We start from the raw sequence: 22,256 nt of genomic DNA, 5'->3' as shown, positions 1-22,256 counted from the left end.
CCAGTAGTCAGCAACCCCAGTAGAAAGCAACTGCCTCACTCAACATTCTAAGGTAGCCTCCAGAGGACAAAGGAGTGTACCAATGGGGAAACAGGGGTGGGAAGAGGAACCTGCCATCTATGTAACTACATCATATAAGTGGCAATTTTACAAAGGAAGAGAAATACATGTTAGAGAAAATACACGTTGTAACACTATAATTGACTACATTTATCAGAGGAAGTGGGAGAAAAGAGAGATTGTTGAGTTTCAGTCAATCCTCTGGAAAAGTAGTGTATATCACGCCGAGCAGAACTTTCATTACATTCTTTCTCTATTGAGACTCTATAAATACAACTAGAACTGCAATCCAGTGGCTCCTGGTGAAGTTTGAGAGTGATGGGGATGGCCGAGGGGTACCAGATGGTAGATTGTTTGGCAAATGGAGTAAATCAATTATTCTTTATTTATTTATTTATTTCATTTATTCGAAAAGTTTTATATAGCGCTGGCTGGACCCGGAGGTATCAGTGTGCTTTACATGAGGACGAACAGTGTTTCAGTGCATAGTTACAAGGTTCTTGAGTTACTGGAGCGAAGTTACACGAGTTTTAAACATAGTTTTAAGGAAAAAAGCAGTTAAGGGGAGAGAGGTTCAGGGGAGAGAGGATAGGAGGGGGGGGGGGTAGACCAAGAATGAGAGAGGGAAAGAGGAGGGGGAGGGGGAAGGAAAACAGAAGTGGGAGGCAAGGAAAACAGTGTTCGACGTCCGGTGGGCTGTTATCCCAGTGGAAGAGGTATCATTCCCACACTTCTGCTGTTTGTGGCTCCCTTTGCACTGTGGACTCTCTGAAACTCTGGGGCATAAATACTGAATCCAGCAGAGAAGTAACAGGTACTGTCTATCAAGAAAGGCATTTGGGATCTAAATTTGTTAGACCACTTCATCGAACAGTTTTGTGATAAACTGCAGTTCGGCAATATAGAGCTACCTGACAATACCAGTGCACTGTGTTCTAGTAATAACTACATAAATCAAACTGTGGCTTCTCTATACCAGGACTTTGCTTCGATGAGGGTGGGTCATTCACAGTTATTTATACACCTTGATTGCTAGTAATGCAGGTACATCTGCACCCAGTTACAGTGACACACTCCAAAAATTCACTTTCAGAATAATATTCTTTCCATAGTACACATGCCACCAAGTTATTATTGAGTCTATGGCACTCGTGTGAGTAGCTTCATAAAGATTGACATCGTAAATGGCCTTACCATGATTGGACATAGTGTCCTGCAGGTGGCACGAGGATCGCTGTGCCGGCTTCAAGCTCGCACAGCTATTTCACAACAGATACTGTATTATGGTCAAGCACTGGAGTACATGCAAGTATTGTTTCACACATCTAGGCATGAATAGGGTTTCTACTCTTTACTGAATGTGAATGCTGGGCTTTTGTCACTACATCAGGTGGCCTGAAGAAGGCTACTTCACCGTACTCTGTAGGTGGTGTCCTCTGACCACGAGTACACATTTAGTATAATTGGGAGGAACAAATCTGAAGAATAACAAGCATTAAAAATGCAAGAGGTCTCGCCTTTCCTCAAGTCAAAGCCATTTGCGTTGCTATACAATACCATTAGCAAAGCGAATGGCTTTAACCTAATGAAAGGCGATACCCATTGCATTTCCAAAGCTTGTTTTTTGTTCCTATAGAATGGAAGGTTCTCAAACACTTCTTCAGATGTTCGAGGACAAGAGTTAAAATATGAATTTACCTTATTCTCTTTCGTGGGCATAGTATAATGGATGAACTGCTGTTTCATTTACCTCAACTAACAGTTTAAATACTATGGTCTAGGCAGTATTCTTCAGTCGCTGGCGAGAAATAAGCAGACCTGCTCATCTGAGTCAATGGTGCTGCCACCTATAAGCGATCTCATCTGAGTCAATGGTGCTGCCACCTATAGGCGAGCTCATCTGAGTCAATGGTGCTGCCACCTATAGGCGATTATAAATCTTTGAGCTTGACGATGGTAATAGTTTATTTCTTATTTGTTGGACAATGAGTAGTAGTAAGGGTTCACAAAATTGCACCTTTCTAAAGCTGTTGCAATAGTGGCACGTACATGTTGTTAAGGTGATAGCAGAGCTGCCCTCACTATACGTTCATTGAACAGCAGCGAAACCCTAAGATAAGTATGATTGCTGAAGTAATGCTAGCGCATCGCTGATGACCAGTAAGGACCCTCATTTTGTTACGGTGAAATGGAATTATAATATTGATTAGAATGAAAGTCCTCCTTTCTGAACCGTATTACATCAAGAAGGTGAGCTTACTGAATTGACAGTCTTGTCTCCTCCCCATTGCAATGCAGCCCGTCATGCATTGCACCCCCTCCGCCTGTTGATTTGCTTATTAACAGACAGAGAGAAAGGTTGAAACTCTGCCCGGGAAGGCTTCAGTTTTGCAGACTCGGCGTTTGGATACGTTGTTTATTTAAAATTGTATTTAAATGCACTTGCTTCAAATCTTGAATTTAATCTTCCAATAAGTAATTGTGCATCTTTCTAAGTATTTTATTGTTCATATTCCACTATGCATTTTTATCTCGTGTGTGTGTCCCAGATCTATTCGTTCAAAGGGTTACATGAAACAATCGCGATACTGCAAAGGCAGCTGTGTGTTTACTTTCACAACCCGCTTTCACTTTAAGTGACACCACAAGCGAAAATAAACACGCGGCTGACTTTGCCAAAGCTGAGTGAGCAGAAAAAAGTGTGTGGGGACTGATGAAGGAGAGAGTGTCACGCGGCTGGTAAGAGATCAAATCCCGGTAGGCGGGGCCAAAAGGAGACAAGGCAGCAACAAGGAGGGACTAAGAAGCCTCCTTTACAATGAAAAGCCAGCGTTTTGCATAATAGATGACAGAAACCAATTAAAAAGATGGGCGGGGCTCCAACTCCACCTCTGGGAGCTTTGGAATCTGGATTGATTCCAAGAAGCTCTCGTATGACGAGAGCAGTGCATGCGCGCTGCTTTCGCCAACCGAGACCTAAAAACGAATGCTAAAAGCTGCAGGGGACCCAGCTGGTGCAGATATGAGTCTGAAGACTAGGTATTGGAGATGGTATGAGTGAACTCTGCAAAACCTTGCAAGAGCTGAAAACAAAACACAAATGGTAATGAATACAGAGGACGGTGGGCAAAGAATCAGACCACTCATGGACCTCAGTTTAAAGGCTAGTATAGTTGGTGAGTCACAGCTCAGAGTTCCACACTGCAGCCTTCATCACAGTGCTTGCAGCACAGTTTTGCAGGATGCAGTTCTGAACCTTAGCCTTGCATCCTAGTGCATGTAGCAAGTGCTGCAGGATCCAGTGCAAAGCCGCAGCCAGCAGCCTGGTGTATGCAGTGAGTGCTGCAGAACCCAGTGCTGCACCTTAGCACGCATCCTAATGCATGCAGCGATTGCTGCAGGATCCAGTGCGGCACCTTGGCATGCATCCTAGGGCATGCAGTGAGTGATGCAAGATCCAAGACTAAGCCTCAGCCAGCAGCCTGGTGCATGCAGTGAGTGCTATAGGATACAGTGCAAAGCCTTAGCATGCATCCTAGTGCATGCAGCAAGTCCTGCTGGATCCAGTACCAAGCCGCAGCCAGCATCCTAGTCCAAGCAGTGAGTGCTGCCGGATCCAGTACCAAGTTGCAGCCAGCCCCCTGGTGCATGCGAGTGCTGCAGGATCCAGTGCCAAGCCTTAGCATGCAGTGAGTGCCACAGGATCCAGTACCAAGACATAACAAGCATAATATTGCATGCAGCGTGTGCTGCAGATCCAGTGCCAAGCCGCAGCCAGCAGCCTGGTGCATGCAGCGGGTGGTGCAGGATCCAGTGCAAAGCCCTAGCATGTACCCAGTGCCAAGCCGTAGCCAGCTGCCTGGTGCATGCGAGTGCGGCAGGATCCAGTGCAAAGCCATAGCATGCAGTGCGTGCCACAGGATCCATTACCAAGACATAACATGCATCATATTGCATGCAGCGGGTGCTGCAGAATCCAGTGCCAAGCCCCATCCAGCAGCCTGGTGCATGCAGCGAGTGCTGCAGGATCCAGTACCAAGCCACAGCCAGCAGCCTTGTGCATACAGCGAGTGCTGCAGGATCCAGTGCAAAGCCCTAGCATGCATCCTAGTGCAAGAAGTGAGTGCTGCAGGATCCAGTGCCAAGCCACAGCCAGCAGCCTGGTGCATGCAGGGCATGCTGCAGGATCCAGTGCCAAGCCGCAGTCAAGTGTATGTCCCACCCTGCAGCAGCTCAAGGCCGCATATAATACACTTCTGATCTTTGGTGGTGTTGACTTTGACTGGTGGGTAAAATAGGTGTGAAAGAGATGGAGATGAGTTAGATAACAAGTCGGTAATATTCACAGATACTGAAGCGGTTATTTTGAATGAGTGAGAGGTGCTCTACCAATGGGACATGTTAGCAAGAGAGAGAACAGCAAAAAGAATGTTATGATGCAAGCCTACAAAGCACACAGTTAGACAAATGTAGGATGTTCCAATTATACAACCATGTGTGCCAAATTCAGCAAATGCTTTCACCTGCAACATCAGGCAAAGCATCTCAGTAAGAAGGAAAGAAATGGGACTAATCCACCTAACCAAGCCCGAGCTGGCATTACAGTAATCCAGAAAGAACACCACAAGACCTGAGAATGCAGACTATCCTCTATGTCCCCTCTAAGCAGCTGTCATCCGCCCACTAATCCCTCCAAGAAGTTTGACACAGCAGACAAGTGAACCCCACTAAAATTATTATGCGAAAATACACCAAGACCACAAAATCACAAAATACCAGTGCCCTGCAAAGACATTTTCACACCTCTCCCAAAATAAGGCACAGGGAAAAAACAAGCTTCTGCAGGTCCCAGACTAAGCATCTCCATCCACACTAGCCTGAAGGACATGAGAAACCCCCAACTCTTAAAAAAAGAAGGGGAAGTCCCAGCCTGACTCTCAAAAGTCCATTGGGGGAAAGCAATTCTTTCTCAATCCAGTATCCCCTAGTCCCCAGGAATGTTGTGTCAACCATCAACATGCCACATTACAAGTCCTTTACAATCACTGAGTAGAGAAAGAGATCTCTTAGCCTTTAATTCAGTAACCGAGGTGGGCACAGAAGAGTTGGCTATCTTGCCTTGTTCCAAGAAGGACAGCAAGGTGTAATGTGTTCATTCCCCCTCCAAATCAAGACGACTATGACTTCACAAGAATGAGGAAGAAGGCTGTGGCTCAAGCCTGGTGTAACCAGTCAAACTGCTTGTATTCAAAGAGGAACCACTTCCTGACCCACACCCATGCCCCCATGAACACTCTGTTCACAGAACATATGGCCATGTGAAGGCACACCGAATAGGAATTTTCACCAACAGAGGTTGCTTGTGCACCCAAACGCAGCACAGTTCACTACAGTTGAAGTACACAGATAGCTTGTAACATGCACTATCTCAAATGGTGTCAGGGATGACTAGGGTTAAAACTCAGACCTTTCTCCAGTGCACATTACCTGCTGCACCCAGCACTGAGTTCTGCTCACACTCCACCAGCTCTATAGGAAAGCATCGACCATCCATAGGGTGTCCAGCATAAATGTACCAAGGACCTGCACCACCACACCCCTGAAATCTGGAAAATTAGAGTTTGACACATGTCAGAGTCACTCAAGTCATGCCACTGCTTTGTGACATGACTGAATCGGTTCCACCTCGTCAAACCTTTGGATTTTCTAGGTCATTCATTGTCTGGTTATCTCACATTTGAGCTGTGAGAGGTGTATCTAAGAAAAACTTTAAGCAAAACATCAACAAAGATTGCCCCACTTCAGATACTGCAGGACCTGATGCATACACCTCTCTCACCCCACCCGATCCCCAGTGGCTGAAGACCATGGAAACCCTGAGAAACTGACATTCCTGCAGCTTCTGTGCTACACACACAGACACATGATAATCCAACACTTCGACAAACACACACCCAGACTTTAGGGCACTTGGATATTATCACATATTTTTGACACATACCTACAGAGACATTCATATTATTCAACGTACATATAGATGTACAGACATCTGTTCATAAATATGCACATTCATTCGAGGTGATTTTCCTTTACTCCGTCTTTATTTTAGCTGTTGAGATAAGTCATTGGGCTGCATTCCTCCTGCTACAGAACTATTTGTGTATCTTGCATTATGATGTCTGTACGTGGCCACCAGTCAAGAAGCAGTCTTCCACACCTTCGGATAGTAGGGTGTCGTGAACTTCCAGGCAGGATTTCTGTCCTTGATGAGTGTGCAGTCACGCACGCGCAGCAAAGATGACTGAGCCCTCCGTATGAAACTCACCTTTTGGTTGGTAGCCTTTTGTTTAATAGCCTTCCTCCTGGCCTGGTTGACCTCATTGTTAAAGTCTGCTGGGCGCCAAACAGGATCTGCTGGGATACTGTAATTCAGGGGCTTTCAGAACAAAAGATGAGATGGGGCACAGAGAGTGGTGTTGTGTGGAGTTTGCCAGTAGGCATTAAGAAATTGATGGAGGCAGCTTTTGTCGTCTTCTCCCTTTTCAGCACCAATTTGCAGTGTCCGGTTGAGGGTCTGCCTGAAGCGTTCCACCTTGTCATTGGCCTGGGGCCACTGAGATATGACCTTCTGGTGCCGGATGGCAAGAGACACCAGATAGTCTTGGAAATCCTGACTCTGGAATGCTTTTTCATGTTAAAAGGGCTGCGAAAGATACTGCTGTTTATCCCTTTTGACCTCAGAAAAACAGTTATAATTGCCACCATCTTGTCAAAAATGATTATGGCAATGCCCTTTACTTGGGAGCCGGCATTGCCGAAGGAAGCTGACTTTCCAGCAGACACACTGATCAGAAGCTGTCCTCCTCTGCCGGGAAATCCACCTCCAGTATTTCTGAATCCTCTTGCGGGGGGTGTAAAATCGAGACAGAGATATCAACCTCCTTCAGTCTAAGGTGCTGATTGAACCTAGAAAAACCTTTGGCAATTCTTGGCAAAAACTAAACCTATGCTAAAGATCACACTTACATCTGCCCTGGTACTAGACTTAGTTTAGGTACATTGTGGTAGGCATATTTTAGAAGCAGCAGTTGAGTATTTTTAGCCTGTGTTATTTATGTATGTATTTTTATATATCATAGTACAAGACAATGCTATTACAGAATTATTTTATACTACTGTTTACTCTAAACGCATTATACTTTGCATTCTGTTTAACGATTGAAGCAGTTCACCTCTTTTGCATGAGAAATAAGACTGTTCAATAAATCCTTTTATTGAAAACACCCGTCTCACTATTTCTAAGCATAGGCTGAAAATTCGTTCCGCTCGCGGAATTTGTGGTTTTTCCGCGATTTCGCGAAATCGCGGTAAAATCCGTGAATCAGCGGGGACGAATTTTCAGCCAAGCACTTACAGGGTTACAGCAGCAGGTGCAAAAGTTGAAGCTAATTTTTTGTAACCTTTTACAAAAGGGTTACAAAGATATTAACTTCAACTTGGGCACCTGCTGCTGTAAGCCTGTAAGTGCTTCCTGGAGCCTCGTTGCCTAATTGCAGCTATTCTCTGACCCTGCTCTTACCCTTGAAGCAGGGTCAGAGAATAGTTACAAGTTGGCAATGAGGCGCCTGTCATGAAAATTAAAACTCAACAGGAAGCACTGACAGATATAAAAACAAGCATTTGCAATGCAACAGGTCTCGCATTAGGATAGTTTGAGCTATTGGTCTTGTAAATGACAATTTTTTTTATTTATGTGTTGGTTTTGAAAATAGCTAAATAATAAAGTTTGAAACATTGAGAGAACATATTTGAACCAGTTGTTGTTTAATGGTTGTGCAGATTGATGCTGGGGTGGTGCTGAGTGGTGCTGAGTGGTGTTGTGGTGATGCTGAGTGGTGCTGTGGTGGTGCTGAGTGATACCTGGATGGTGCTGAGTGGTGCTGTGGTGGTGCTGAGTGATGCTGTGGTGGTGCTGAGTGGTGCTGTGGTGGTGCTGAGTGGTGCTGTGGTGGTGCTGAGTTATAATGTGGTGGTGCTGAGTGATGATGTGGTGGTGCTGAGTGATGCTGGGGTAGCGCTGAGTGATGATGTGGTGATGCAGAGGGCAGAAAGGCACAAGAAGCAGTCTAACAAATGGCGGAAGGGCAGAAAAACAAGGGAAAAAACGAGTTTAACAGAGGGCAGAAGGGCACAAAAAAACAGTCTAACAGAGGACAGAAGGGCAGAAAAACAAGGGAAAAACAAGTCTAACAGAGGGCAGAAGGGCACAAAAAACTAGTCTAACGGGCCAGAAAGGCACAAAAACGAGTCTAACAGAGGGCAGAAGGGCACAAAAAACGAGTCTAACAGGGGGCAGAAAGGCAGAAAAACAAGGGATAAATGAGTCTAACAGAGGGCAGAATTGCACAAAAAACGAGTCTAACAGGGGGTAGAATGAATCCCGCCCTGCGTGTTTGTCCACGAAGATGCCACCTTTTTGTGCAATACCTCTACTCAACTGGAGTACTTTCTACTGTCTAATCAGTAAGTGCTCCCTCGGCTAAATGTATAGGGGCAGATTTACAATAACTGGTGCATCCCCAGGGATGCGCCAGTTATTGTGCAACCGCAGCTCCGCCACCCATGGTGCGGCGCATTTACAATGCGGCGCACCATGTGGCAAAACCGGCACAGAAGCGTCACGCATCTGTGCCGTAAAAGCAGCGCATTACTGGAGCTGCGTCACGCTTGCGATGCAGCTCCAGCAATGCTCTGGGGAGCCCTATCTCCCCAATGTTGCATCAAGCCTTGCTCCTGCTTCAAGCAGGCACAGGGTTTTGCCGCAGCATTGGCCTAAAAGTGACTGAGTGAAATCTTGTAGATTTCACTCAGCCACTTTTAGAAGGAGCTCCTGTGCAGGAACGCCCTCCCCTGCACCGGAACGCCTCCTGATGGCGCAGGGCTTTACAACGTGACGCATCTCTCAGAATCGTCACGTTGTTAATACCCAGCATCATGGCGCATCTTTTGTGCTGCCGCTGCGTCACAAAAGGTCTCGGTAGAGGGTGGCAGTGGTGAACCAGAGTGTGGCAGTGATGAACCAAAGGGTGACAGTGATGAACCAGAGGGTGACAGGGGTGAACCAGAGGGTGACAGTGCTGAACCAGAGGGTGGCAGTGCTGAACTAGAGGGTGGCAGGGGTGAACCAGAGAGTGGCAGTGATGAACCTGATGGTGGCAGGGGTGAACCAGAGGGTGGCAGTGGTGAACCAGAGGGTGGCATGGGTGAACCAGAGGGTGGCAGTGGTGAACCAGAGAGTGGCAGTGGTGAACCAGAGGGTGACAGTCCTGCACCAGAGGGTGACAGTGGTTAACCAGAGGGTGGCAGTGGTGAACCAGAGGTGCTGTGATGAACCAGAGGGTGGCAGTCATGAACCAGAGGGCGGCAGTGGTGAACCAGAGGGGGACAGTGCTGAACCAGAGGGTGGCATGGGTGAACCAGAGGGTGCTGTGATGAACCCGAGGGTGGCAGTGGTGAACCAGAGGGTGGCAGGGGTGAACCAGAAGATGGCAGTGGTGAACCAGAGGGTGGCAGTGTTGAACCAGAGGGTGACAGTGTTTAAACAGAGTGTGGCAGTGGTGAACCAGAGGTGCTGTGATAAACCAGAGAGTGGCAGTCGTGAACCAGAGGGTGGCAGTGGTGAACCAGAGGGTGACTGTGCTGAACCAGAGGGTGGCAGGGGTGAACCAGAGAGTGGCAGTGCTGAACCAGAGGGTGGCAGTGGTGAACCAGAGGGTGGCAGGGGTGAACCAGAGGGTGGCAGGGTTGAACCAGATGGTAGCAGTGGTGAACCAGAGGGTGTCAGTGATGAACCAGAGGGTGGCAGTGGTGAACCAGAGGGTGCTGTGCCCATACACGACCGCATAGGTAACTTCGCCATGCAAGCGGCCCGCGAACACGCAAAAAACCCAGCGAACACCAAAAAAAACAAAAATCGGATTGCTAATTCGATTTCGCCCATACTTAACTATTTCTCTGCAACTCTGTAGAAACGAAGCATGCACGATTGACGGAGTTAAATAGTTATCTATTGTTTTCACGACTCTGAAGATATTTGTTCCAGTCCTAGGGAAACAAAGTTGCCATGTTTATGCGGCTGTCGGAAACTAATTCTTTCTTGTGTATTCGAGAAAGTTTCTAGTGACCTCTGAGCTAGCTGGCACTCACAATAAATGTTAGTATATTCGACAGAAACATACTTAACTAAGTCCTATGTCATATCTATAGGCTATATTATTCCAATGCGCAGAGCCTATTGGGAATATAGGAACTATATTACATGGCGCCCAATGTTTTGTAAGGCACTAATTTAACGCTAGATACTAAAGTAACTCAAACATGCTCTTCATGGTATACAGACATAACATCGACAACAAAAATATCGAAGTACTGAAATATAGAGTTTAAAATATTGAGTAGACAGAATATCGATAAGATAGAATATAGACTACAAAAATATCGAATAGAAGGACAATAATATTAATCAAAAATATAGAATGGACAGAATATCGAATTGACAGAATATAGACAACAGAAATATCGAGGGACAGAATATACACAACAAAAATATCGAGGGACAGAATATAGACAACAAAAATATAGATGGATAGAATATAAACAACAAAAATATCGAATTTTAGGTAAGTAACTAAGTCAATTTATGGTATTTAATTTTTGCGTAATATGATTCTGCAGCGGGCTGTGGGTTTATAGGGGAATAGGGTGGGAAGTAATTCAATTATATTTATTTTAATATTTTAATTTATTGGTATTTATGTACAATTAATTGTAAATTAATTAGTAATTGACAATTAATTAAAATATAATTGGTAATTAATTTTTATTAATTGATTAATTGATAATTATGTGATTTTTATTTATTTATTTTCTGGTGCGGGTTGTGGGTTTATAGGGGAATAGGTGTGGGAAGTAATTTAAATATAATTAATTAAATATTTAAATTATTGGTATTTATGTACAATTAATTGTTAATTAAGTATTGATTGGAAATTAATTAAAAAATAATTGATTATTCATATTTAATAATTGATTAATTGATAATTATGTTAATTGTATTTATTTATTTTCTGGGGGGTTGTGGTTTACAGGGGAATTGGGTGGGAAGTAATTTAATTATAATTAATTAAATATTTTAAATTATTGGTATTTATGTACAATTATTTGTTTATTATTTATTGATTGGAAATTAATTAAAAAATAATTGGTAATCAATATTTATTAATTGATTAATTGATAATTATGGTAATTGTATCTATTTATTTTCTGGAGTGGGTTGTGGGTTTATAGGGGAATAGGGTGGGAAGTAATTTAATTATAAATAATTTAATAATTTTTTTGTATAGGTATTTCTTTAGATTTAATTGTAATTTAACTTGTAATTGCTAATTATTTAATTTTAATTGGTAATTAATTTTTATTAATTTAATAATTGATAATTATGTAAATTGTATGTTTATAATTTTTGTAGTGGGTTGTTGGTTTATAGGGGAATTGGGTGGGAAGTCATTTAGTTGTAAATAATTACATTTATTAATATATAAATTGGTTTTTATTTTGAATGAATTGTTAATTATTTTTAAATGTTTTAATAATTAATTTTTATGTGTAAATATGTTGTATTAATAGGAGATTATTTTGTAGTAATTAAATTAATTTTATTATTTTAAATTGAATAATTATTATAATATCTTAAATTGGGAATTAATTTTAATTAATTTGTAAATGGTATTAATATTTAAATTATTTTCAAACATATATGAAGTATTTACCTTCCCTACTGTTGCACTCACTGGAGTGGGAATAGTAATTTTTACCCTCCCACTATCCAACGGTATCCCTACTGTTGCACTCTCTAGAGTGTGAATAGTCATTTTTACCCTCCCACTATCCAACGCTTTCCCTACTGTTGCACTCTCTGGAGTTGGAATAGTAATATTTACACGTAAGCTATCCCTCGTTTTCCCTCCTGTTGCACCCACTGGAGTGGAAATAGTAATTTTTACACCTACGCTATCCAACGCTTTTCCTACTGTTGCACTCACTGGAGTGGGAATAGTAATTTTTACCCCTACGCTATCCAACGCTTTCCCTACTGTTGCACTCACTGGAATGGGAATAGTAATTTTTACCCCTACGCTCTCCAATCCTTTCCCTACTGTTGCACTCACTGGAGCGGGAATAGTAATTTTTACCCCTTCACTATCCAACGGTTTCCCTACTGTTGCATTTACTGGAGTGGGAATAGTAATTTTTACACCTACGGTATCTAACGCTTTCCCTACTGTTCACTCACTGGAGTGGGAATAGTAATTTTTACCCCTACGCTATCCAATGCTTTCCCTACTGTTGCACTCTTTGGAGTGGGAATGGTAATTTTTACCCTTACGCTAGCCAACGTTTTCCCTACTGTTGCGCTCACTGGAGTGGTTATATTAAATGTAACCCTCTCGCTATCCTACGGTAAAAATATTGTATATGTTTTGTATATGTTTTGTTAATATTATGTAAATAAATATCACTGTACCTAACTCACAGAATTCAGAAGTCTGCGGTTCCTGTAAAAGAGTGGGAATACACACTGTGTACACACTGTGAGTCGTCTTGGGCCAGAGGGAGGGGGAAAGAACAGAGGACCTCCCCCAGTGATGTCATCATGTTTTGCCCAATGAAAAGACTCACCTGGTAACTTTACCTGCCCGCAAACATCCGTTTGAACTGTGTCTCTTCAGCGTACCGGCATTGAAAAAGGCATTACGCCGAAACCGGTCTGCCTAAGCTATAAAGACGAGAAAGCGCGAAGATGTTCCAGTGTTGCACTTGGTGACAATAAATCTTCTCGGACAACAAACCCAGCATGTGTCAGCCTGTTTTTTAACAAAAGCGGGATTGGAGGTGAGATAGCGAGCGGAAGGTCGGCTCCGCAGTACTGGCACGCCTCTTGCTCAGGTGCTCCGCATTTCACCGACGAACCTTTGGATTACGTGCAAGCACTGCACAAATGCGGCGCCCCCCCAGCCAGGACTGTTTAAGGCAATGGGGAAAGAGTAACAGTTGGACTGTTATGGATTTGTCCCGAGAGATGTACTTCACCAAGTCCCATTCAGCTAACGAGGAGCGGGACAAGCTGAAAACTGACTGTGTCAGAGCACAACTGTGTGTGTGTGGGAAGGTCACTGTACCTAACTCACAGAATTCAGAAGTCTGCGGTTCCTGTAAACGAGTGGGAATACACACTGTGAGTCGTCTTGGGCCAGAGGGAGGGGGAAAGAACAGAGGACCTCCCCCAGTGATGTCATCATGTTTTGCCCAATGAAAAGACTCACCTGGTAACTTTACCTGCCCGCAAACATCCGTTTGAACTGTGTCTCTTCAGCGTACCCGGCATTGAAAAAGGCATTACGCCGAAACCGGTCTGCCTAAGCTGTAAAGACGAGAAAGCGCGAAGATGTTCCAGTGTTGCACTTGGTGACAATAAATCTTCTCGGACAACAAACCCAGCATGTGTCAGCCTGTTTTTTAACAAAAGCGGGATTGGAGGTGAGATAGCGAGCGGAAGGTCGGCTCCGCAGTACTGGCACGCCTCTTGCTCAGGTGCTCCGCATTTCACCGACGAACCTTTGGATTACGTGCAAGCACTGCACAAATGCGGCGCCCCCCCAGCCAGGACTGTTTAAGGCAATGGGGAAAGAGTAACAGTTCGACTGTTATGGATTTGTCCCGAGAGATGTACTTCACCAAGTCCCATTCAGCTAACGAGGAGCGGGACAAGCTGAAAACTGACTGTGTCAGAGCACAACTGTGTGTGTGTGGGAAGGTCACTGTACCTAACTCACAGAATTCAGAAGTCTGCGGTTCCTGTAAACGAGTGGGAATACACACTGTGAGTCGTCTTGGGCCAGAGGGAGGGGGAAAGAACAGAGGACCTCCCCCAGTGATGTCATCATGTTTTGCCCAATGAAAAGACTCACCTGGTAACTTTACCTGCCCGCAAACATCCGTTTGAACTGTGTCTCTTCAGCGTACCTGGCATTGAAAAAGGCATTACGCCGAAACCGGTCTGCCTAAGCTGTGAAGACGAGAAAGCGCGAAGATGTTCCAGTGTTGCACTTGGTGACAATAAATCTTCTCGGACAACAAACCCAGCATGTGTCAGCCTGTTTTTTAACAAAAGCGGGATTGGAGGTGATATATATATATATATATATATATATATATATATATATATATATATATATATATATATATATATATATATATATATGCTGCAAGGCTCGTCCTACTTCAACCACTTTGAAAGGACAAGGAAGACGAGGAAGACCCAGGTTCTGTGCAATTTTTAAATATTTATTTTTGTGCTTGCCATATCGTCACAACGCGTTTCGGCAGATCCCTGCCTTGATCACATGACAACAGTGTTGTGAGATACACCTCTTTTTAAAGTGACAGTGCTATAATAGGCATAAAGAAAATACTTTAAGTATTTCTTCTCTAAACATTCATGTAAAATACATATTCAAAATCTCTATTCTAAAAAGATTAAAAAACATCCGTGCTTAAATGCATAGGTCCAATACTCATAAATGTTGTTTGACATTTGTTATATTACTGATGTCATATTTCAGAGTTTCTTTGTTTCCTGGATTAAATCCAACATTGGCACCTCAATCGACCTTATCTTGCATCAAATGTTTCGTCCATCATTGTATGTATTTAATCAAATGCCTATAAAACCATATACAGTGTATCCCTAGAACCTAACCCAATAAAAATTCATTTTTAGGTATTTTTTGTGTTATTTGTTTAACAAACTATCAAGCAGTGCTCCCCTACCGTGATCAAATAAAAATTAATAAAAACCATTTCTAACCCATTTCATAAAAGTTATCAAGGCATTAATGCACAGCCATTTGTTTCAGAGACCACCATAGCATTGAATTGGCTTGTATCTTATGGCAACAGGTTTTTTGTAATTCAAATATTCAAATTTCCTATTTTACGAATGATTCCCACAATTAATCATGTATACCATCAGGTTGTCCGTTAATACATTCATAAATAATTAAGAAATCTTAAAATCCAAATACAAAAGTGTTCCATAGCACAAAAATATAAAAATATATATCTCTATTTGCATTAAAAAGCCTTCATACAAAAATCTTATTTCATTTTTTCTATACCCACTTTTTAACAGTAATCTTATAAAACCTAATAACCTGATCAGTCATATTGTAATGGGATTGGAACTTCAACGCTTACAGTACATGATCAATTCTGTTTACACTCTCTATAGGTATTCTTATGTGTATTTAGTCCAAATATGTGTACAGATCTTCACCCATATTCAGACCATTCGGTTGCTTGGTGTCTAATAGAAGGATATAATGAGTTTCCAATCTGCGCAACATCCCCTCTCTATCTCCTCCGCTTCTCTGCACCGGGACTGTATCTAACAGGAAATATCTGAGATCTTTGGGTTTACCACCGTGCATGTCGTGGAAATGTCTGGCCACAGGGTAACTCGGGTCATTATTGTTGATTGCCCTTATATGTTGTAATATACGTCTGTGGCCTGGCAATTTGAACTCCCTACATATTTCAAGTTGCAGCTGCATTCCAATACATAGACCACATACTCACTTTGGCAAGTAAGATGATGCTTAATCATTTGTGGTTTAGCACTAAAGGCCGTGATATAAGAGGTCCTATTTACTCCATATGTACACGCCATATGTACACTTACTGAAGCCGAGTCTTCTGGGAGCATCACCGTAACAGCTAGCTGCAGCCGCCACGCCTCGCCGGACCCGCTCCGCGGGTCCCGCCTCGCGGCTTAGAGCAGCAGGCAGCATCCACCAAAGGGGCCTCACATCAAACAACAGGACCGGCAGGGCTGCGAGCGCAGAGCGGGGGACTCCACGGACCAGGAGTCCCCGCGCGCCCATTCCCAGCTGGGCTGCTCTCCCTGCCGGCACCGCCCCCCGCCTTCACAATCCTCAAAACGCCGTAGCAACAGAGCAAAGGCGGATTACACTTACTGAAGACGAGTCTTCTGGGAGCATCACCGTAACAGCTAGCTGCAGCCGCCACGCCTCGCCGGACCCGCTCCGTGGGTCCCGCCTCGCGGCTTAGAGCAGCAGGCAGCATCCACCAAAGGGGCCTCACATCAAACAACAGGACCGGCAGGGCTGCGAGCGCAGAGCGGGGGACTCCACGGACCAGGAGTCCCCGCGCGCCCATTCCCAGCTGGGCTGCTCTCCCTGCCGGCACCGCCCCCCGCCTTCACAATCCTCAAAACGCCGTAGCAACAGAGCAAAGGCGGATTACACTTACTGAAGCCGAGTCTTCTGGGAGCATCACCGTAACAGCTAGCTGCAGCCGCCACGCCTCGCCGGACCCGCTCCGCGGGTCCCGCCTTGCGGCTTAGAGCAGCAGGCAGCATCCACCAAAGGGGCCTCACATCAAACAACAGGACCGGCAGGGCTGCGAGCGCAGAGCGGGGGACTCCACGGACCAGGAGTCCCCGCGCGCCCATTCCCAGCTGGGCTGCTCTCCCTGCCGGCACCGCCCCCCTCGGTGAAACTAATCCAGCACAGCTTCAAAAAGAAGCACTATCTCCGCAGCGCGGGAGCGCGCGGGGAGCGCCGGGAGAAGACCGGGACAAGAGCGGGCCGTCTGTGGCCGTCCGGGGCCAAACGAGGCCGGGCCGGGCCCTTTTTCTTAGTTCTACCCGGCAATCTACTTGTCCCAGTAAGCTATCCTTGTGAAATCCTGCCCACTCGCCTTTCGCACCGCTTTACTACCGATAGCGATGTCTTCCTCTGAGGCATTGCAGGCACCGGTCGCACAAGGGTCCTTCTCGCTAGGCCCTTTGGACAAATTCTTTGCCAAAATTAAGACTGACGTAGACCGGGAGATTACCTTGGCTGAAAAAAGGGCGAATCAACGTCTTTCCATTGACAGGCTGAAATCAAAACCCACAACACTCTTGGATGCAACTACAACAGCCAGCTCAACTCTCATGGAGTTTACTCCCTCAGTAGATCTTGTTAACATTTCATCTCCCATGGATGACATTCCACTCATCTTTCAGACGGAATTCACTGCACAGAATGAAATCATCACCATTGAGGAGCCCACCAATTCTCAGGTACTTGACACTCAGCCAATAGATTTATGTACCCCCGCTGTAGATCCAGCTCCTCTCTATGACCCAGACATCCCATCTCCCGTGTTTACACCAAGCATATCTGACCACCACACTAAGTGTACTAACCTGGTCCAGCTCCCATTGTCATCACCCAGGGACATTCCTAAAAGCTCTAAAACCCCCTCCAGCAAACTCTCTTTTGGCTCCCCTCCTAGGAAGCGGAGAAAGAAGTTGACAATTAAAAAGAGAGTTGTCCCCCCTAATCCATCTTCATCTTCCATATTTACTATTCCTAATAAGGTTGGGGCTACAGTCCCCGAGAAAGAGGCTACTTCCAGTTCCATCTCGGTACCCAGTTACGCGGGTCTACTGGATGATATTGATTGCCTTATTAAGGCATTGATCCTTCCCCTTACTGAAAGGATCAAAAGATTAGGGGAGAATGTGGAAAAACTCCTACAAGGGCATTCAGAGCCATCTTCTCTTAACTTGAATGACCCTGGAGTCCCTACACAGTCTTCTAAAGAATCTAAAGAATCTAAAACATCTAAAACATCTAAAACACCTAAGACAGTGTCTGGTACACCCAAGGCAATTGCACCTCCAACACCAGGGCCACGAAAACCGGCCCAAAACTCCATATCACATGCTAAAAATAGTAACAGAAGTAATAGTAAAACAACTGTATCAGAAAAACCTCCGACTGTGGATAAACCTAACTCTCCTAGAATGTCCCACAACACGCGTCCAAACAATAGCACTAATTCAAAACCCTCACTTACCGTGCCACACCAGTCAATTAGAAGAATACAGAACACCGTAGATTTGCCTCCTGAATGTTTAAATTATGTTATAGCGCTAACGGGAGTGTTGCCCCCGCCAGAAGGCAAGCGCGAACATCAGGCCAACATAAAAAATAAGGTCATCTATTGGCTGAGGAGAAATAGACCACTCCCGCCTCACCTTAATGGCGATATCGTCTCGGCCAGACGATGCCATTGGGTAGGTACTAGACCTAAGGATATTGAAGGCGACGTGATCCTAGTAAATTTCAAGGATCACAGATTGGTAACCTACATTAGTGATTGGTACCCTGGAATGGGGGAGGGGGGAATTTCAACTCACAACCTAAGCTATTTTTATCCTGAGGCTATACTGAGGAAACCGCCACCCCAGCCTAGGCCCCACCATCCGTATAGCTATGGCTGTCCAAAAACCCCCGGTGGTTTTAACACCCCTATATCTCATAACCTTCACAAGGGCGATAACACTCCTTTTCCCTACCATCCGAATACTTCTGTCCAACTGCCATATAGACCTTTTGGCCGAGATAGCTTAGCCTATGCGAAGACACAAATAGATCAGAATCTATTCCAAAATACCAAATACTTCTGGCAACAACCCAGTCAGGCACCATTACAACCAAGGAAAACTAATTATTCAAATTTTCATTGGGGCAACCCACGTCATCACAATCCAAAAGAATTTTGGAACATTCCTCTGTCAAATTTTTACCAACCGCTATCAGGATTGGATGACAATGAATGACTCCATAAACCACCTATCGGAGAGAAATTTTCGGATGGCCCTTGTTCTAGCCATCGCATCCCCGCCCACTCCGCGTCATCCAGCCCTCTAAAAAGCATTAGTGGCAGAATAGAAGTGGGTACGGACACATTAAATGAACTACGGTCATCTGATCACCCACAGTCTCAACAGTGTGTGGGTAACAGTGTAATTTCCAATCCTTTGAACCCTTCATATACTCCTATCACCAGAAGACAACAACTTGACCTACCTTGTGTGAATCTGGGCTGTCCTTCTGGAGACATCTGCGAGGCTACTGCCTCTAGTTCACTTATCTCATGGAACGTGGCGGGCCTAGCTAGCAAGGCCCTCAATAAAGCTTGGCTGAATGTTATCCATAGGTATGATATCCTATGTTTTCAAGAGACTTGGTGCTGTGAGGAAGTGCATTTACTGGGGTACCAAACTTTTCATTCTCCTGCCATACCATCAGCCCAGGGTCATAATAAGGGGGGACTCTGTGTCTATGTATCAACAGTAACAAAGGTTAAGATCCATAAATTCATCTCTAATACCCACTTTCAAATTTTACTCCTCAAGTGGGGCACATTAGAGAACATAGCACTGCTGAACTTTTATAATAATATGGCTGATTCTGAACTGGAGACCACCATGTCAAATATATCTCGTCTGTTGTCACACATTGTGGATAACCTTGAGGGGGCTACAATAATGTGGGTTGGGGATTTTAATTGCACCATCTGTCCACAGTCCGAATCCCCCCTGTGTGGTATTTCGGATCCTGGCGAGGAATATCCAACTCATTTCGTGCATACAAAGAGAGGGATGTTGTTAAACACTTTTGTCCTTAAATTTAATCTCTGTTTTGCCAACCTGCACTGTCCCTCACCTGTGCAGTTTGAGCCAACGTTTTTTAGTAGAGACTGCAATTCAACCATTGACTTTATATTAATTTCCACTGCCAATGCTGGAATTTTGACCTCGTGTGTGGTTGGCAAGGATGTATTTAGCGACCATTACCCCCTTTCTGTCAGTGTTAAAACAAAGGAACGTAATTGTAAGAACCCCACCCTTTCCAGGTATCCCTATAGTGTTGATCTAGCCAAAATTAATGGCTACACTGTGAAATGGGAGAGGATTGTTCCTGCTGCTTTTTTGAAAAAACTACTTTCAGACTCCGCAAACGATGTTAACCTCTGTCTAGAGGAACAGGCGGATTCTTCTTCTGTTATGACTGCCTTTGGCAATATCCAACAGCGAATAAAAAACTTGCTGACCAGGGCAGCGAACACCAACCATGTACAAAGAGAAGGGTGGTTTGATGGGAATTGCACAAAAGCTTTAAAATCTCTCAAAAAAGCTTTAGCCCTCAAACCTAGGGACCCCGATACAATTTGTAGTGCTAGGAAAGCATATAAAAATACATTAAAAGAAAGAACCCTGGCCTTAAAAAAGCAAGCGTGGGATACACTAAGAGAAGCCTCTGCCCAGAAAAACCCCACCAAGTTCTGGAGGCTTGTTAAATCCTTGTACCAGCCAATTAACAATGGTAATAAAATTGATCTGGCAATAACAGGTGACAGATGGTTGACACACTTCAAGAAGCTGTATACGGACATAAAGCCAGCTGAAACCACCACTTTAATAGGACATGTTCCAACTGTCCCACAAATTATAGACAGTAGGAGAAAGACCGATCCCCATGTTTCTGTATTCCCTATTGATATAATATTCACGGTGGGGGAGATGTGTGATGCAATTAGGGACAGTGCATCAGGCAAAGCTCCTGGGCCAGATTGTACCCCGGTGGATGTGTACAAGGCTGAACCAGATTTTTGGGCCCCCTTGCTCACAAATGTGTTGAACAAGGGCAACCAACAGGGGTTTATAGATAGCTGGTCGGACGCAATAGTGGTCCCCATTTTTAAAAAGGGCAGGCGTGATGATCCAACCTGCTATAGGCCAATATCTTTATTAGATGGCCTTATGAAATTAGCAGGGAGGATTATCTTAAAGAGACTCCAAGAATGGGAGGAGGAACACAATGTAGTTTCGCACCTCCAATATGGTTTCAGGAAGGTTATAGGGACTGCTGAGCAGTGTCTAAACCTGGCCCTTCTTTGTGCCAAATACACGCAGGCTAGAGGTGGATCACTTTTTATTACTTTTGTCGATTTGAGTTCGGCTTTTGATTGTGTGGACCACCTTTTGTTATGGTCAATATTGGCCGAAATGGGTATTGACGCACGCCTAATCACTTTTATTAGAGAATTATATCATAACTGTGGGGCAAGAGTGAGATATGGTAAGTAAGGCGAATGTACTGACAAATTCGCCTTGTCAAGAGGAGTCAGGCAAGGGTGTATCTTAGCCCCTAGGCTATTTACTTACTATATCAACTCAGTGGGCCACTATCTTTCTCTTTTTCAAAATGACTACCCTACTGTGAAAGGCCTACCGGTTCCGATCCTTCTGTACGCAGACGATGCGGCCATAATGTCCCGGACACAAGTGGGACTGCAGAGGGCAGTGTCCAAATTTGCAGGTTTTGTAAATGTAAATGTAAGGTCCATTTATACCGCGCTAGCAATCGCTCCAGGGAGCATCTCGGCGCCATTAAAGGGTCAACCAGGTGAAAAAAGTTGCCTTACTGCTTAAGGAGACTGAGACCGGAATCACACTAGTGCCCTGGCCACTGAGTCTGGAAGGTTGTAAATCCAGGTTTTCAGTTGTTTACGGAAATCAGATTCCTTGTCCAGGGCTCTTAATGGGGTGGGGAGCGCATTCCATGCTTTGGCACCCAATACCGCTAAGGATTTACCCCCGCGGGTCTTGAGTCTGAAACCTGGAATGGTCAAGAGATTAGCATTTGAAGACCGTAGTGTGCGGTTTGGACAGTATTTGACAAATTTTTTTCTCAGGTACATTGGGCCTGAATTATGCACCGCGCGAAAGGTGATTGTCAATACTTTGTGGAGGACCCTTTTGGTTATAGGCAGCCAATGTAGTACATTGAGGGCTTTAGTTGCTGAAGATTTTCTTGGCCATTTCAGAACAAGCCTTGCCGCCGCATGCTGTACCATCTGGAGTTTATGGGTAACCACCTTATTGGTACCAGCATACAGGCTGTTGCAGTAGTCAATGCGGGATGTGACTAATGCAATCGTGACAGTTTTCCTAGCTTCGAGGGGCAGCAGGTCAAAGAACTTTCTGAGCATTTTTATCACCCCGAAGCAGGTGCCTGCCACTTTTGCCGCCTGATGTTTGAAAGATAAGTCGGCGTCAAACTGTACCCCAAGGTTACGAGCCGAGGAGGTAGTGTGAGGTGGTATTTCAGCATTCTCGGGCCACCACAGTCTGGGGATGAATTCGTTATTTGGGCCTATGGGCATGATCTCAGTCTTGCCTGTGTTACATTTTAAGTGGTTTTTCCGCATCCACT

General features: G+C 44.5%; 1 protein-coding gene and 1 non-coding gene across 2 annotated transcripts in view; both read right to left on the bottom strand.

Moving 5' to 3' along the window:
- HCRTR2 (hypocretin receptor 2) overlaps window positions 1–22,256 on the bottom strand; it is an 880,720-nt gene that overhangs the window by 82,260 nt on the left and 776,204 nt on the right. The gene's annotated exons all lie outside the window — the stretch shown is intronic.
- Window positions 2,061–2,186, bottom strand: LOC147707427 (U4atac minor spliceosomal RNA). Its single transcript, XR_015296865.1, has one exon. It is a non-coding gene; the product is annotated as a U4atac minor spliceosomal RNA (small nuclear RNA).

This window comes from Lissotriton vulgaris, chromosome 6, assembly GCF_964263255.1.
Source record: "Lissotriton vulgaris chromosome 6, aLisVul1.2, whole genome shotgun sequence".
In the NCBI taxonomy this organism is placed as follows: Eukaryota; Metazoa; Chordata; class Amphibia; order Caudata; family Salamandridae; genus Lissotriton; species Lissotriton vulgaris.
The sequence above is the reverse complement of the archived record's forward strand: the minus strand, read 5'-3'. Positions and strand labels throughout refer to the sequence as shown.